The 18,427-nt window shown below is 37.7% G+C and overlaps 2 pseudogenes; both read left to right on the top strand.

Annotated features, from left to right (window-relative positions):
- Window positions 1-12,213: 12,213 nt before the first annotated feature.
- Window positions 12,214-13,814, top strand: LOC129025865 (glutamate dehydrogenase 1, mitochondrial-like; annotated as a pseudogene).
- A 2,533-nt stretch (window positions 13,815-16,347) lies between these two features.
- Window positions 16,348-17,656, top strand: LOC129025793 (heat shock transcription factor, Y-linked-like; annotated as a pseudogene).
- The last annotated feature ends 771 nt before the right edge of the window (window positions 17,657-18,427 follow it).

Below are 18,427 nucleotides of genomic sequence, written 5' to 3'. Positions count from 1 at the left end.
TCAAATGGAATTTCTAGTTCTAGATCCCTGAGGAATCACCACACTTACTTCCACAAGGGTTGAACTAGTTTACAGTCCCACCAACAGTGTAAAAGTGTTCCTATTTCTCCAAATCCTCTCCAGCACCTGTTGTTTCCTGACTTTTTAATGATTGCCATTCTAACTGGTGTGAGATGGTATCTCATTGTGGTTTTGATTTGCATTTCTCTGATGGCCAGTGATGGTGAGCATTTTTTCATGTGTGTTTTGGCTGCATAAATGTCTTCTTTTGGGAAGTGTCTGTTCACCTCCTTTGCCCACTTTTTGATAGGGTTGTTTGTTTTTTTCTTGTAAATTTGTTGGAGTTCATTGTAGATTCTGGATATGAGCCCTTTGTAAGATGAGAAGGCGGCAAAAATTTTCTCCCAATTTGTAGGTTGCCTGTTCACTCTGATGGTAGTTTCTTTTGCTGTGCAGAAGCTCTTGAGTTTAATTAGATCCCAATTGTCAATTTTGGCTTTTGCTGCCATTGCTTTTGGTGTTTTAGACATGAAGTCCTTGCCCATGCCTATGTCCTGAAAGGTAATACCTAGGTTTTCTTCTAGGGTTTTTATGGTTTTGGGTTTCACATTTAAGTCTTTAATCCATCTTGAATTGATTTATGTATAAAGTGTAAGGAAGGGATCCAGTTTCAGCTTTCTGCATATGGCTAGACAGTTTTCCTAGCACCATTTTTTAAATAGGGAATCATTTCCCCTTTTCTTGTTTTTCTCAGGTTTGTCAAAGATCAGATAGTTGTAGATATGTGGCACTATTTCTGATGGCTCTGTTCTCTTCCATTGATCTATATCTCTGTTTTGGTACCAGAACCATGCTGTTTTGGTTACTGTAGCCTTGTAGTATAGTTTGAAGTCAGGTAGTGTGATGCCTCCAGCTTAGTTATTTTGGCTTAGGATTGACTTGGCAATGCAGGCTCTTTTTTGGTTCCATATGAACTTTAAAGTAGTTTTTTCCAATTCTGTGAAGAAATTCATTGGTAGCTTGATGGGGATGGCATTGAATCTGTAAACTACCTTGGGCAGAATGGCCATTTTCACAATATTGATTCTTCCTACCCATGAGCATGGAATGTTCTTCCATTTGTTTGTATCCTCTTTTATTTCCTTGAGCAGTGGTTTGTAGTTCTCCTTGAAGAGATCCTTCACATCCCTTGTAAGTTGGATTCGTAGGTATTTTATTCCCTTTGAAGCAATTGTGAATGGGAGTTCACTCATGATTTGGCTCTCTGTTTCTCTGCTGTTGGTGTATAAGGATGCTTGTGATTTTTGTACACTGATTTTGTATCCTGAGACTTTGCAGAAGTTGCTTATCAGCTTGAGATTTTGGGCTGAGATGATGGGGTTTTCTAGATATACGATCACGTCGTCTGCAAACAGGGACTATTTGACTTCCTCATTTCCTAATCGAATACCCTTTATTTCCTTCTCCTGCCTAATAACCTTTGCCAGAACTTCCAACACTATGTTGAATAGAACGGGTGAGAGAGGGCAACCCTGTCTTGTGCCAGTTTTCAAACGGAACGCTTCCAGTTTTTGCCCATTCAGTATGATATTGGCTGTGGGTTTGTCATAGATAGCTCTTATTATTTTGAGTTACGTCCCATCAATACCTAATTTATTGAGAGTTTTTAGCATGAAGCGTTGTTGAATTTCGTCAAAGGTCTTTTCTGCATCTATTGAGGTAATCCTGTGGTTTTTGTCTTTGGTTCTGTGTATATGCTGGATTACATTTACTGATTTGCATATATTGAACCAGCCTTGCATCCCAGGGATGAAGCCCACTTGATCATGGTGGATAAGCTTTTTGATGTGCTGCTGGATTCTGTTTGCTAGTATTTTATTGAGGATTTTTGCATCAATGTTCATCAAGGATATCAGTCTAAAATTCTCTTTTTTGGTTGTGTCTCTGCCCGGCTTTGGTATCAGGATGATGCTGGCCTCATAAAATGAGTTAAGGAGGATTCCCTCTTTTTCTATTGATTGGAATAGTTTCAGAAGGAAAGGTACCAGTTCCTCCTTGTACCTCTGGTAGAATTCGGCTGTGAATCCATCTGGTCCTGGACTTTTTTTGGTTGGTAAGCTACTGATTATTGCCACAATTTCAGCTCCTGTTATTGGTCTATTCAGGGATTCAACTTCTTCCTGGATTAGTCTTGGGATGTTGTAGGTGTTGAGGAATTTATCCATTTCTTCTAGATTATCTGCATGGAGGTGTTTGTGGTATTCTCTGATGGTAGTTTGTATTTCTGTGGGATCGGTGGTGATATCCCCTTTATCATTTTTTATTACATCAATTTGATTCTTCTCTCTTTTTTTCTTTATTAATCTTGCTAGTGGTCTATCAATTTTGTTGCTCCTTTCAAAAAACCACCTCCTGAATTCATTAATTTTTTGAAGGGTTTTTTGTGTCTCTATTTCCTTCAGTTCTGCTCTGATTTTAGTTATTTCTTGCCTTCTGCCAGCTTTTGAATGTGTTTGCTCTTGCTTTTCTAGTTCTTTTAATTGTGATGTTAGGGTGTCAATTTTGGATCTTTCCTGCTTTCTCTTATGGGCATTTAGTGCTATAAATTTCCCTCTACACACTGCTTTGAATGCATCCCAGAGATTCTGGTATGTTGTGTCTTGGTTCTCATTGCTTTCACAGAACATCTTTATTTATGCCTTCATTTTGTTATGTACCCAGTAGTCATTCAGGAGCAGGTTGTTCAGTTTCCATTTAGTTGAGTGTTTTTAAGTCAGATTCTTAATCCTGAGTTCTAGCTTGATTGCACTGTGATCTGAGAGATAGTTTGTTATAATTTCTGTTCTTTTACATTTACTGAGGAGAGCTTCACTTCCAACTATGTGATCAATTTTGGAATACGTGTGGTGTGGTGCTGAAAAAAATGTATATTCTGTTGATTTGGGGTGGAGAGTTCTGTATATGTCTATTAGGTCCGCTTGGTGCAGAGCTGAGTTCAATTCCTGGGTATCCTTGTTGACTTTCTTTCTTGTTGATCTGTCTAATGTTGACAGTGGGGTGTTAAAGTCTCCCATTATTAAAGTGTGGGAGTCCAAATCTCTTTGTAGGCCACTCAGGACTTGCTTTATGAATCTGGGTGCTCCTGTATTTGGTGCATATATATTTAGGATAGTTAGCTCTTCTTGTTGAATTGATCCCTTTACCATTATGTAATGGCCTTCTTTGTCTCTTTTGATCTTTTTTTGGTTTAAAGTCTGTTTTTTCAGAGACTAGGATTGCAACCCCTGCCTTTTTTTGTTTTCCATTTGCTTGGTAGATCTTCCTCCATCCTTTTATTTTGAGCCTATGTGTGTCTCTGCACATGAGATGAGTTTCCTGAATACAGCACACTGATGGTCTTGAGTCTTTATCCAATTTGCCAGTCTGTGTCTTTTAATTGGAGAATTTAGTCCATTTACATTGAAAGTTAATATGGTTTTGTGTGAATTTGATCTGGTCATTATGATGTTAGCTGGTTATTTTGCTCGTTAGTTGATGCAGTCTCTTCCTAGTCTTGACGGTCTTTACATTTTGGCATGATTTTGCAGTGGCTGGTACCGATTGTGCCTTTCCATGTGTAGCGCTTCCTTCAGGAGCTCTTTTAGGGCAGGCCTGCTGGCGACAAAATCTCTGAACATTTGCTTGTCTGTAAAGGATTTTATTTCTCCTTCACTTATGATGCTTATTTTGGCTGGATATGAAATTCTGGGTTGAAAATTCTTTTGTTTAAGAATGTGGAATATTGGACTCCACTCTCTTCTGGCTTGTAGTGTTTTTGCCAAGAGATCCAGTGTTAGTCTGATGGGCTTCCCTTTGAAGGTAACCCGACCTTTCTCTCTGGCTGCCCTTGTCATTTTTTCCTTCATTTCATCTTTGGTGAATCTGACTGTTAGGTGTCTTGGAGTTGATCTTCTCGAGAGTATCTTTGTGGTGTTCTCTGTGTTTCCTGAATCTGAATGTTGGCCTGCCTTGCTAGATTGGGGAATTTCTCCTGGATAATATCCTGCAGAGTGTTCTCCAATTTGGTTCCATTCTCCCCGTCACTTTCAGGTACACCAATCAGACATAGATTTGGTCTTTTCACATAGTCCCACATTTCTTGGAGGCTTTGTTCTTTTCTTTTTATTCCTTTTTCTCTAAACTACCCTTCTCGCTTCATTTCATTCATTTCATCTTCCATGGCTGATATCCTTTCTTCCATTTGATTGCATTGGCTCCTGAGGCTTCTCCATTCTTCACTTAGTTCTCGTGCCTGGGTTTTCAGCTTCATCAGCTCCTTTAAGCAGTTCTCTGTATTGGTAATTCTAGCTATACATTCTTCTAAATTTTTTTCAAAGTTTTCAACTTCTTTGCCTTTGGTTTGAATATCCTCCCATAGCTCAGAGTAATTTGATCATCTGAAGCCTTCTTCTCTGAGCTCGTCAAAGTCATTCTCCGTCCAGCTTTGTTCCGTTGCTGGTGAGGAACTGCGTTCCTTTGGAGGAGGAGAGGCACTCCGCTTTTTAGAGTTTCTGTTTTTTCTGCTCTGTTTTTTCCCCATCTTTGTGGTTTTACCTACTTTTGGTCTTTGATGATGGTGATGTACAGATGGGTTTTCGGTGTGGATGTCCTTTCTGTTAGTTTTCCTTCTAACAGACAGGACCCTCAGCTGCAGGTCTGTTGGAGTACCCGGCCGTCTGTGTGGGGTGTCAGTCTGCCCCTGCTGTGGGGTGCCTCCCAGTTAGGCTGCTCAGGGGTCAGGGGTCAGGAACCCACTTGAGGAGGCAGTCTGCCCATTCGCAGATCTCCAGCTGTGTCCTGGGAGAACCACTGCTCTCCTCAATGTGGTCAGACAAGGACATTTAAGTCTGCAGTGGTTACTGCTGTCTTTTTGTTTGTCTGTGCCCTGTCCCAAGACTTGGAGCCTACAGAGGCAGGCAGGCCTCCTTGAGTTGTGGTGGGCTCCACCCAGTTCAAGTTTCCAGGCTGCTTTGTTTACCTAGGCGAGCCTGGGCAATGGCTGTCACCCCTCCCCCAGACTCGCTGCTGCCTTGCAGTTTGATCTCAGACTGCTGTGCTAGCAATCAGCGAGACTCCGTGGGCGTCGGACCCTCTGAGCCTGGGGCAGGCTATAATCTCCTGGTGCACCATTTCCTAAGCCCATCGGAAAAGCACAGTATTAGGGTGGGAGTGGCCCAATTTTCCAGGTGCTGTCTGTCACCCCTGGAGAGGGCACTCCCTGAACCCTTGTGCTTCCTGAGTGAGGTAATGCTTCACCCTTCTTTGGCTCATGCACGGTGCGATCACCCACTGACCTGTGCCCACTGTCTGGCACTCCCTAGTGAGATGAACAGGGTACCTCAGATGGAAATGCAGAAATCACCCATCTTCTGCGTCACTCACGCTGGGAGCTGTAGACCGGAGCTCTTCCTATTAGGCCATCTTGGCTCCTCCCCTGAAATTTTAGTTAATAATAATTATCACTTTTGTTTGTTTGTTTTCAAACCATGCTAGATGTAGTCACATTTCTATGACCTGGTAAATGAAATTCAGCCTTTGAATAATGAGAAGTTTTTTTTTTTTTTGAGACGAAGTCTCGTTCTGTCACCCAGGCTGGAGTGCATTGATGCAATCTCAGCTCACTGCAAGCCCTGCCTCCTGGCTTCACGCCATTTTCCTGCCTCAGCCTCCCAAGTAGCTGGGACTACAGGAGCCCACCATCAAACCCGGCTATTTTCTTTTTCTATTTTTAGTAGGGATGGGGTTTCACTGTTATCCAAGGTGGTCCCCTGACCTCTTGATCCACCCATCTCAGCCTCCCAAAGCACTGGGATTACAGGCATGAGCCACCATGCCGGGCCTTTAATTTTTAATAATTATATTCACATTTTGTTTTTTAAAGCAGGCATTTTTCTTTTTCTTTTTTTTTTTTTTACTGTTGTTCTGTCTGTGTCATATAAGCTGTACTTATTTTTAGGATTCTCTGAATATTTTTCTCAAATTAAGGTTTTTCTGCTAAGGAAAAATATTGTTTTTGAGATAACGCTACATGGACCCATTAGCAACATGATATAACTATTAAAATCAGGCTGCTAAGAGTATAAAAGCATCTGGTTGAAAATAAAAAGTATCTGGTTTGAAATAAAGCCGAAAAAAATGTTAGGTTTTAGTGGCAGTTTGCATATTTAAGATACAGCTATGAAGTAAGTGAACCCAGAATACTTTAATTTTGGAAATGTTGGTACTCAAGTAATTTATGATTCCTTTACTTTTTTGCATAGATATTGACAGAAACTAAATAAATTAGAATATTTTAACTGTAGTAAATAATTCTTAAATTTCTGTTTGTCTTCCTCAGTGATCAGAAATTGTTTGGTTTTCAAATAGCATCTCAGCACTTATCATCAATGGAGATTAAAACACAAACTTTCCTCTGCCTTTCTAGATCTGATACATCACACCATGCAGTCATTGCAACCTTGGCAGTGTTTCTTTTATTAGAATCTCCATATGGGATGTTCACTAACACTTGATTAACAGCCACTAACAAACAACAATAACAAAAATGTAAAATTCAAGTCCTGATATTGTAGTTGGTTTTACCCCTAGGGTGTTGAATTTAAAACAGATAAAGATGGATAATTATACTGACAAAAAGTGAATGAGGCAGACAGAATATAAAATTCTAATAAAGTCTCCATCTTTGCTCTTGGTTGCTTGTGCTTTATGTTTTCTTAGCACTTCACTGTGGCGTGCATGTCTGCCTAGCTAATTTTTCTATGCCATGAACTTCATCAGTGCATAAACTGGATATTGTTTCTTTTTGTATCAATAACCTCAGGTGTAGAGAAAAACATATAGAAACATGATAGATATGTGTAAGATAACGTTATTTTTCTCTGTAGCTACAAGGAAATTATGACATTTGGAGCTCCTGTGTATGTTCTCATTCCTTCCACAACTAGTTTAACAGCCATATTTGTTGTGTGGTAATAATTCCAAATATGTCACATAAATGATATCATGAAATCTGTAAAAATACATTATACTCACAAGAGAACTCTGAATTCTAGGAGAACAAACTATCTTATTCCTCATAAGTTATTTATCTCAGAGCACATAGCCATCAGTGTCTGTGTCAGTAATGTTTTCTGATTTACAACAAATAAGAGACTTTTACATACACAGATTCTGCAACCAGATTTCTGCAAACGTATATTAAGATGTTTGAAAACAAAAACAAAAACAAACCAATACGACCGTAAAATGTAACAAATTTAAGGCCGTTAGAGTATATTATCTGCCTATGGAGCATTTACATTTTATTAAATATTTATGTAGGGAAAAAGTAAACTATACAAGAGGAAGGATGTGAATTATACTTACATACTCCATCATTGTAAATCAGAAGCTTAAGCAGACACAAATTATAGTATTTAAGAGGCTTCTGGAGCCAATCCCCTATAACTATCAAAGGATTGCTCTATGTAAATATTTTAAGCTTTGGTAAGAAAATATTGCTCATGTTAGCGATGGCATAATCACCCTAATGATGTTAATTATTATTTACTTATACTTTTATAAATAAATTTAAAAGATTATAAGCCCTAATATTATTATTAAATTGTTTTAATGTTTGCTCAGGGAATGTGAACATTTTACATGTTGTCTGTCTATGGTATGTTAACATAATTAAGCACTTGCTGTTTAAATAATTTTTTTTCTTTTTTTTTTTTTTTTGGCCAACATAAAGGATTTGAGTATGAATAAAAATGTGCATTTACATTCAGTGATTACTTTGAATTTCCTTGGGAGTTGGATACGCGACCTTACACAGAAGCAAGCATTGCAAAGCTGGAAGAGAATATTGTCCAATCAGAAAATCAGTTGATTTAACAGAAAGAGTAACCTGAAAATAAAACTACAAAGATCACAAAATGCAGACTTTTAAGTGTGTCTGTATTCTGTGGTCAAGCAAGCAGTGGGCATAAATATTCTTATATTATTCAAAAAATGGTAGGATGATGACTGAGATTCCTGGTATAAATTTGATGGTGAAGATTTAACAGGATTTAAAATTGATGATGATGAGAAATTTTATCGAAGGCCTTTTCGGCATCTATTGAGATAATCATGTGGTTTTTGTCTTTGGTTCTGTTTATATGATGGTTTGCGTTTATTGATTTGCGTGTATTGAACCAGCTTTGCATCCCAGGGATGAAGCCCACTTCATCATGGTGGGTAAGCTTTTTGATATGCTGCTGGATTCAGTTTGCTAGTATTTTATTCAGGATTTTTTTGCATCGCTATTCATCATGGATATTGGTCTAAAATTTTCTTTTTTGTACATATGTCTCTGCTAGGATTTGGTATCAGGATGGTGCTGGCTTCATAAAATGAGTTGGGGAGGACTCTCTCTTTTTCTATTGATTGGAATAGTTTCAGAAGGAATGGTACTAGCTCCTCTTTGTGCCTCTGGTAGAATTCAGCTATGAATCCATCTGGTCCTGGACTTTTTTTGGTTGATAGGCTATTAACTGCTACTTCAATTTCAGAGCCTGTTATTGGTCTATTCAGGAATTCAACTTCTTCCTGGTTTAGTTTTGGGAGTGTGTATGTGTCAAGGAATTTATCCATTTCTTCTAGATTTTCTAGTTCATTGGTGTAGAGGTGTTTATAGTAGTCCCTGAAAATACTTAAATGTTAGACCTAACCCATAAAAACCCTAGAAGAAAACCTAGCCAATAAAAGACATAGGCATGGACAAGGACTTCATGTCTAAGACACCAAAAGCAGTGGAAACAAATGCCAAAATTGACATATGGGTTCTGATTAAACTAAAGAGCTTCTGCACAGACAAAGAAATTACCATCAGAGTGAACAGGCAACCTATAGAATGGAAGAAAATTTTTGCAATCTACCCATCTGACAGAGGGCTAATATACAGAATATACAAAAATTAAACAAATTTACAAGAAAAAATCAAACGACCCCATCAAAAAGTGGGCAAAGGATATAAACAGATGCTTCTCAAAAGAAAACGTTTATGCAGCAAGAAGACACATCAAAAAATGCTCATTATCACTGGCCATCAGAGAAATGCAAATCAAAACCACAATGACAGACCATCTCACACCAATTAGAATGGTGATTATTAAAAAGTCAGGAAACAACAGGTGTTGGAGTGGATGTGGAGAAATAGAAAATCTTTAACACTGTTGGTGGGACTGTAAACTAGTTCAACCATTGTGGAAGACAGTGTGGTGACTCCTCAAGAGTCTAGAACTGGAAATATCATTTGACCCAGCCATCTCATTACTGGGTATATACACAAAGGATTATAAATCATGCTGCTATAAAGACACATGCACACGTGTGTTTATTGTGGCACTATTCACAATAGTGAAGACTTGGAACCTACCCAAATGTCCATCAATGGTAGACTGGATTAAGAACATGGCACATATATACCACGGCATACTTATGCAGCCATTAAAAAATGATGAGTTCATGTCCTTTGTAGGGACATGGATGAAGCTGGAAACCATCATTCTGAGCAAACTATAGCCAAGGACAGAAAACCAAACACCACATGTTCTCACTCATAGGTGGGAATTGAACAATGAGAACACTTGGACACAGGATGGGGAACATCACACAATGAGACCTGTCATGGAATGGGGGAAGTGGGGAGGAGGGAGTGATAACATTAAGAGATATACCTAATGTAAATGACGAGTAAATGGGTGCAGCACACCAACATGGCACATATATACATATTTAACAAACCTGTACATTGTGCACATGTACTCTAGAACTTTAAGTGTAATGATAAAAAAAGAAATTTTAAAAATTAGTGTTTTGATGGAGAGTACATGAATGTATTTGATCACATGCTGAAGTGCATGTCATATAGACAGCAGAAGAGGGGATAAAATGCTTACATAGTTTTGAAATAATAAACAAGTGGACATGATTAGTGAAGAAGATGAGATGATAAGACATATATTATGGCTAACTGTTGCAAGACCACATCATATCATCATGTCACTAGCCTTCGAGAAAAGTGTATGGAAAAAAAAAAATGACATTTATTCCTAAGTGAAAGCAATAAAGTTCAGTATTTGCAGTTTGTGAAAGAACTGCTTACTTGTAATGGTGTTTATTTAAACCCTGCTTGTGCTAAGCTTTTAGATTAGCTTCTTAGTAACAAAAATAATGTGTGCTTGGCTTCTATGATTCTTTACAAGGCATCAACATGTTTTTAATACTTTTCTTCAGTCTTCTGTTTGCTTTTTTCATAGAATCATTAGCCTTAATTTATGTGAATGTGTTTCGTTTCTGGTTTAGTTATTTTAAAGTAAAAAATTTAAGATATCTGCACCTTAGAATAGTGGACCTTAATGTATGGATATATGAAAATCATTTATTTATTACACCAGTTATTATTTTTTACTCAAGCATTAGTTTAAAATGTGGGTTAGTGAAGTGGTAAGATCGTCAGTAAAAACTACTGTTAACTAATAAGAATTATGTTAAGAAACAGCTTGAAAATACAACTGTCTTTGACTGTATAGGTACTTTTTATTTAAAGAGCAGAATTATTTTTCTGCCTGAATCAAAATAAATTACTATGATTAGTACACAGATTGCTGCTACATTCCTCATTATCACTGTATTTTACATTTTAAAATACTAATTTGTGTTCCTGCCAGTGACGGGTATATGGCTTTGGATTTTATTCATAGGGAACTTATAATTGGTTTGGTTGTCTATTATACTTCTTTACATTTTTCTAATCATAAAAATATTATTTCAAATTTTAAATATACAATAAACATTTTTGCAGTAATTGTGAGAGAATTCTTCATAAACTTAAAATTGTGTAATCTAAGTGTGTGTTTATTATTTCAAAATTGGTTCCTACTCCAATAACTTTGTATTGCACCTTTTTCCAGTGTATCATTAAGTATGAATCTTTACCTTTTCTAAATAAAATATTAAGTGATAATTAAAAAGATAATAACATATTTTAGCTGAGGTTTTCTTGCTCATAATAATAATTCCAATAATTTGGAAGGCCAAGGCAAAAAGATCGCTTGAGGCCAAGAATTTTGCACCTGGTTTGGCAAAATAGTGAAACACAATCTCTACAAAAGTTTTTACAAATCAGGAAGATATGGTAGCTCACACCAGTAACCTTAGCAATCTATAAGTCCATGGTGGGTGGATCACTTCAGGCTTATAAATTGAGGCTGGCCTGAACAATATAGCAGGACTCTGTCTATAAAAAATATTAAAATAATTAAAGAAACTGAATAGTTATCTGAGCCTACTGGCCTTTTCCTGGAGAACCTGCTAACTGGGAGGCTGAAGCTGGAAGAGCATGCGTATCACAGGCTGCCACTAAGGAGATCAGACAGGTACCTGATTCTTTTACGTAGCTAAGTGGATACAGCCTACTTTACGTTTACCTTTTTTCATGTAAAAATGCTTCTTTTCTTGCCTTTTTATGACTATAGGTAGACTTGTAGTTTGGAGTCAGAAGACAGCTTTAGCTGAGTCATCTCCCCCTGAAAACACAAGGCATACTCCCTCCCTACACAGTCACCCATCTTAGCAACCCAAAATGCTCAGCCAGAATTTGACTTAGATTGTCCTACATTTAATGTGATTTTGTCTTCTGATCCTCCCATTAACGCTCTCTTTTCTCCACACTCATCTCCCATCTTTTGCTACTGTCAGTAATCATTCATCCCCTCCCATCACAAAAGAAGCGTATACTCCATTCAGATAGAGCGACATGAAAATTCTCCAGAAAAGTAAAAAATTAAAAATATATATATTTTAATTTTGCACTTTTTTTAATTTTTAAAAAAGGTCAAAATTGAGGAACCACATGCATCTGGTAGAAGACGGGTTTTATCTTCACAAAGAATTTACTGATGTGAACATTTTTGTTACATAATATTAGTAGAAAAAAATCTGAATTAAACAAGAACAAAAAACTGCAAAACCTGGGGTGAAGCCCTGCTGCTTTCCTGGTCCGGGCCCGCTGCCCTGGGCTCAGCGGCCGCCCAGAAGGCCGCGTTGCTGGGCCAGGCCCGGGGACAATCCGCCCCCACCCTGCAGTCGGGGCTCGCATTGGCCACATGGAGCCACTACAGCGAGGCGGTGGCCGACCGCTAGGACGACCCCAACTTCTTCAAGATGGTGGAGGGCTTCTTCAATCGCGGCGCCAGCATGGTGGAAGACAAGCTGGTGGAGGACCTGAGGACCTGGGAGAGTGAGGAGCAGAAGGAGGACATGCTGCGCAGCATCCTGTGGATCATCAAGCCCTGCAACCATGTGCTGAGTCTCTCCTTCCGCATCGGGCACGACGACGGCTCCTGGGAGGTCATCTAAGGCTACACGGCCCAGCTCAGCCAGCACCGCAAGCTCTGCAAGGGAAGTGTCCATTACAGCACTGATGTGAGTGTAGATGAAGTAAAAGCTTTGGCTTCTCTGATGACATACAAGTGTGCAGTGGTTGATGTGCTATTTGGGGTTGTTAAGAACAATCCCAAGAACTATACTAGTAATGAATTGGAAAAGATCACAAGGAGCTGGCAAAGAAAGGCTTTATTGGTCGTGGCATTGATGTGCCTGCTCCAGACATGAGCACAGGTGAGCGGGAGATGTCCTGGATCGCTGATGCCTATGCCAGTACCATAGAGCACTATGACATTAATGCACAAGCCCGTGTTACTGGTAAACCCATCAGCCAAGGGGGAATCCATGGACGCATCTCTGCTACTGGCCATGGTGTCTTCCGTGGGATTGAAAACATCATCAATGAAGCTTCTTACATGAGCATTTTAGGAATGACACCAGGGTTTGGAGATAAAACATTTGTCCTTCAGGGATTTGGTAATGTGGGCCTACACTCTATGAGATATTTACATGGTTTTGGTGCTAAATGTATTGCTGTTGGTGAGTCTGAAGGGAGTATATGGAATCCAGGTGGTATTTACCCAAAGGAAGTGGAAGACCTCAAATTGCAACGTGGGTCCATTCTGGGCTTCCCCAAGGCAAAGCCCTATGAAGGAAGCATCTTGGAGGTCAACTGTGACATACTGATCCCAGCTGCCCGTGGGAATCAGTTGACCAAATCCAATGAATCCAGAGTCAAAGCCAAGATCATTGCTGAAGGTGCCAAGGGGCAAACAACTCCAGAAGCTGACAAGATCTTCCTGGAGAGAAACATAATTGTTATTCCAGATCTCTACTTGAATGCTAGAGGAATGAGAGTATCTTACTTTGAGTGGCTGAAGAATCTAAATCATGTCAGCTGTAGCCGTTTGACCTTCAAGTATGAAAGGGATTCTAACTACCACTTGCTTTTGTCTGTTCAAGAGAGGTTAGAAAGACAATTTGGAAAGCATGGTGGAACTATTCCCATTGTACCCACGACAGAGTTCCAAGACAGGACGCCGGGTGCATCTGAGAAAGACATCATGCACTCTGGCTTGGCATACACAATGGAGTGTTTTGCCAGGCAAATCCTGTGCACAGCCAGGAAGTTTAACCTGGGATTGGACCTGAGAACAGCTGCCTATGTCAATACCATTGAGAAAGTCTTCAAAGTGTACAATGAAGCTGGTGTGACCTTCACATAGATGGATCATGGCTGACTTCCTCACTATCCTCTTCACGTGTAACTTCTGCAGACCTATCACAAGTTTACATGCAACCACAGAAATCCCTTTCTCTCCTGACTCATTAATAATGGATACCATTCTCAACAAGTCAGTCCAAATCAGCCCATTAAGGAGAAATAAGTTAAGGTTAGAGGATCATGTACAAGCTGAGTGTGAAAGTAGAAGTCCCCTACACCAGAGAGCCATTTTGGTATTTTGCCTTCAAATAAAAAGCCTCCTCCATCTGGCTGTGCAGCCTTGCTCTGTGGCTTTTCCCAATGCAATCAGTGCTAGTGCTGGGGAAGGGACAGTCAAGAGCAGTCAGTTGCTTACTTATTTTGCTCTGGATGAGTCTGGGATATGCTGTAACTTTAACACATTTAAGAAGTAGGTGTGTGGCCTTTTCAGAAGGTGGCATGGTCCTCAAGTGAGTTCTCAGTATTTTATATCAGCAAAATAACTCAATTTTGCAGGTTGCAAACAAATATAAAAGCTGTTTGTGTTTACAAATTTTATTATTTTAGAATAGAATAAGTACATGCTGCTGTAATAAAATTGTCTTTAATCACTTAACAAGCCTAAGCTTGACTCAAACAGTGAATGCCTATAAAAATAATAAATGAAAAAAACTAGTATTTTTATATCATAAATCAGTATTATTTATAGCTTATCATTCATGTATTGTTGTCCAGCAAACATTAAAAGCCCTGTGGATAATTAAGTTTTCTTCACACATGCAAAATGTTGGAGGCTATTTTCATTAAAACCATCAGAATTTGCTTACTATAATTAAGACACATAGTCCAAAGAATGCAGGAAACTTTTTATCATGTTAACTAATTGTTCTCTTTTGAAGATCTATGGTTGACTAAACTATAATTCAAGTAGAATGTCCCAGAAAAAAACCACTTTGGCTCCCTGTTTGGAGTCTGGCAGGCTCTGAGCATTGCCAATTGCCCCTACTCACCTGACTTTGTATCCTCTCCTTTTAGAGGCTTTCCATTCTGCACCCAGCTTCACTAACAGAGAGCTGAAAACAACCTTGGGTTGAGTGTTTCATTTGGGAGTTATTTTGCCAGTGCCTTTTGAACAGCAGTGTCCCCATGAATTGCTAGATAATACATGTGTAAGAATCAGCTTTTTTTTTTTTAACTATAACACCTTTCAGAAATTTCTAACTACTTTGTAACTGCATGGATTAACCTGTTGATAAAAGCAGTTATTTAAAGTCTACGTTTTCCAAAAAAAAAAAAAAAAACCAAAACTTAAAGGATGTTAGACGAAGACAATCTTCTAACAATGACACCTCTTCCCAGTATGAAAGAACTAACTCCTACGATATGAGAAATATCAATATTTTATTTCTTTCTTCTACATGTATTCAACACTTATCAATGTCAAAGAGTTCAAATTTTAATATGTCAAATTTCAACCATGAAGATATAAAAAGTCTTACTGTTAATGCAGCATTGCTATTTTATTCAATAGCAACATTACTTTATAAATTCAAATCCTGCTTCATAATGTTAACAATTATTTGCAGGACACAAAGATTATTCCTTACAAAATCTTTTTTCATAGAGATTATGTTCTTGGAGCCAAATAAAAATTTTACTGCTTAGACAAACATACATGCTTACTTTTCTTACAACATTTTCTTGTTGTTATTTTTTTTATTGTTATTATTATTTATTTACATCTCCTACTCTTTGGGATCTCCTTAAAAGTAAATCACCTTCTTTTAAAATCTCTTTCATCATTAACATTAGTCAGATATTTACAGATAGACCAAATAAAATCATTATTTATTTTTCTGATATGACTGAAAAAGGTTTTGAAGAGATATGCATATAAATAACTTTTTATTCTGAAATGTAATTAGTTAGTTTTATTCACAATTGTTCTCCCCTTGATTTATCAAGGTAAGTTTCACATAATGAAAAATTACATTTGAGTGTACAATTCAATGGAATTTAATATGTTTATGATGTCGTACAATCATCATCTATCTTTAGTTCCTAAACATTTCTATTGCGCAGCAGGAAACTCCATATCTACTAAACAGTTCTTTTTATTTCTCAGCCTCTCATAACCAGTAACCTACTTTTTTTCTCTATGGCTATATCTTTTTACCACATTGGTTTTGCACTGCAACAGTTTTCAATCCAACATGCCAAAGTCATAGAGGTTTTAAAATCGTTCACTTTTGTTTTCCTTTTCCTTTTTCTTTTTTTTTTTTTTTTCATTTTGCAATTACCAGGACCTATGCTCCTCTCACCAGTCTAGTAAGAGTGTCTGTGTCAGGGAGAGAATTACATTTATTTCAGGGATTGAGGACATTATTTTCTTATTTATTTAAATGCTGCTACAGGGATGTGATTTTGCAGCCTACAATGTGTAAGTGAGCAGTCTATGTTTTATTTTCACTGGCTACATTTCTCAGACTGGGAAGGAAATACTTTTGGCCAGATTTTTATTGATTGCTAGGAGACTAAAGTCCTCTTGTGATGTCTTTGCTACTCAGCTTGACATATACTAGAGTGATGCTTTAGATTGCCTTACCTGCATAAGCCTTCTGAAGCTGCGTTTGAAGCTTCAGTCTTGAAAACCATACAGGCTGGAAGAGTATCTAAAGAAATATTTATTTGAGATGGCACATGTTTCTTCAGAAACTCAAGTTGTTTCTCCCAGAGATGAATTAACTGATTCAGAAGCCTCCGCTAGATCACCACTGTGTAAACTCACATTCCCCGGGGACTCAGACTTAAGGTCAATGATTGAAGAAAATGCTGTTCAGGTTTTTTCACAAGAATCCTTGTTAAAATGGCCATGTGACACAGTGTGTGTTTCTGAGCCAGATAAAGATAATGATTTTTTTTTCTCTGACCTTCCCCAGGAAATATCAGAAAATATTTGAGAGTGACCAATTCAAGTCTATTCTATAGGATGGGAATGGAACTTGCATAGTGATTAATGAAGGACTTGTCAAGAAAGAAATTTTGGATAGAAAGTCTCCTTACAGAATATTTCAAGCTGACAGTATCAAAAGTTTTGTTTGACATCTCAGCCTTTATGGATTTAGTAAAATTTGACAGAATTTTCAAAGATCTGCCTTTGTAGCCACCTTTCTGGCAGGAGAGAATGAATCCATTGTCTTAAGCAAGATATTTAATATATTTCAGTTACCACTTTACATAGAGTATATATGTAATTTTACTTTGTACATCAGTAAATATGTTAATACATGAAGTAAGACCAGATTTTGAAAATTATATAAAATACTAAGGTAAAATTTTTTTAATTTTTTTGAAATTATTGAGTTCAGCTTGAGAATTAATCTTCCAGCATTTTAAGAAATTTTGCTAACAACTTTGAATCTTACCAGTGAAATCAAAATAAATGTACCAAAGCCACTTAATGCAATGTTACTATTAATATATAACATGTTTTCACTTGAGGGCTTAACAACTTTAGTGCTCTTTTCCCAAAAGCACATTCTTGAAAATAGTAAACCATGTTCATGAATTTTTTGATGATATTAAGTTTGTGTGATGAAACAGAAATCTGATATTTTAAGTGTTTGTTATTGTCACTTGTCTCAACAAATTGCAACAGATCAGAATGCTATTTTAAATCAGTTGACCTCTATTCATATGCACTCTCATAGCACCTGCATCCAAGCAAGTGGCCACATTGTGAATTTCATTACAACCACAACTTCTCAATACCGCAACATAATTCCCTTGCAAAACTGTTTTCTGGGGCTGATAGTGGAACCATCCGCTCTTCCAACAAGATATCCTGTGGTATTAGTCTACGAGGCTCCACATCCTAACCTGCTACCAATAGGCAAACCATGGTTGCAAATGCCTACGATACCTGATACATCAGCTGTCCCTCATTCCAGACCAGATCTTCAACCATCACAACTGGACAAATATCACCCTAATTACAAATGATCTTCCATTAAAACAGTATCAGATTATGCATGACAACAGAGACTAACATTTACATAGACCAAAAAACCCCTAAAAATATCTGCAATTATCTTACTGAAAAATAAAACTGCATGACAACTTATATGTTTGCTTTTTCTTTATTTCTCAAAGTATAGTTAAAAGTAAAATGATGTTTTCTTTCAGTGTCAGACTGTTGTACTACTTCCTATAAAAATATATGTGGGCTTTTTGATTATTTGTAAGGAAATTTGATGTGCTCCTTTGTAAGTTAAGTAATTTAGTTCTTTAAAGAAGAAAAAATAATAAAGTCTTTGGGTCCACTTGCTGCTGAAACAACATGGTTCCACTGCCTGGGTAATTTGTAAAAAGGCTTATTTTGCTCATGGTTCTGGAGGTGGGGAAGTCCAAGGGGCTGCACCTCATGAGATCTTCTTTCTATGTTACAACATGGCAGGTTGACCTTATACGGTGAAGGGCATGAGATGAACAGAAAATCGGGACCAAACTCATCCTTCATCAAACTCACTCACAAAATAACTAATTTGTTCTCCAGATAGCAAAATCAGATAATAAAATCAGAGTGGCACTTAATTTGCAGCAGCAGGATTGGAATTCTTACTGTTGAGGTTGGTGGTAGCAAACTCATTTATGGTTGGTTTCTGCTTCATGCTTAGATGGTGTGTTGAAATATTTTGTACTTAGAACTTTTTAACATTTCCTGATTAGGGCTTTTTAAAATAGAAACAAACCCTTCCTGTTTTGAATTTAGCC

This window comes from Pongo pygmaeus, chromosome Y (genome assembly GCF_028885625.2).
Source record: "Pongo pygmaeus isolate AG05252 chromosome Y, NHGRI_mPonPyg2-v2.0_pri, whole genome shotgun sequence".
Classification (NCBI taxonomy): domain Eukaryota; kingdom Metazoa; phylum Chordata; class Mammalia; order Primates; family Hominidae; genus Pongo; species Pongo pygmaeus.
Note: the sequence above shows the minus strand (reverse complement) of the source record. Positions and strands in the feature narration are given on the sequence as shown.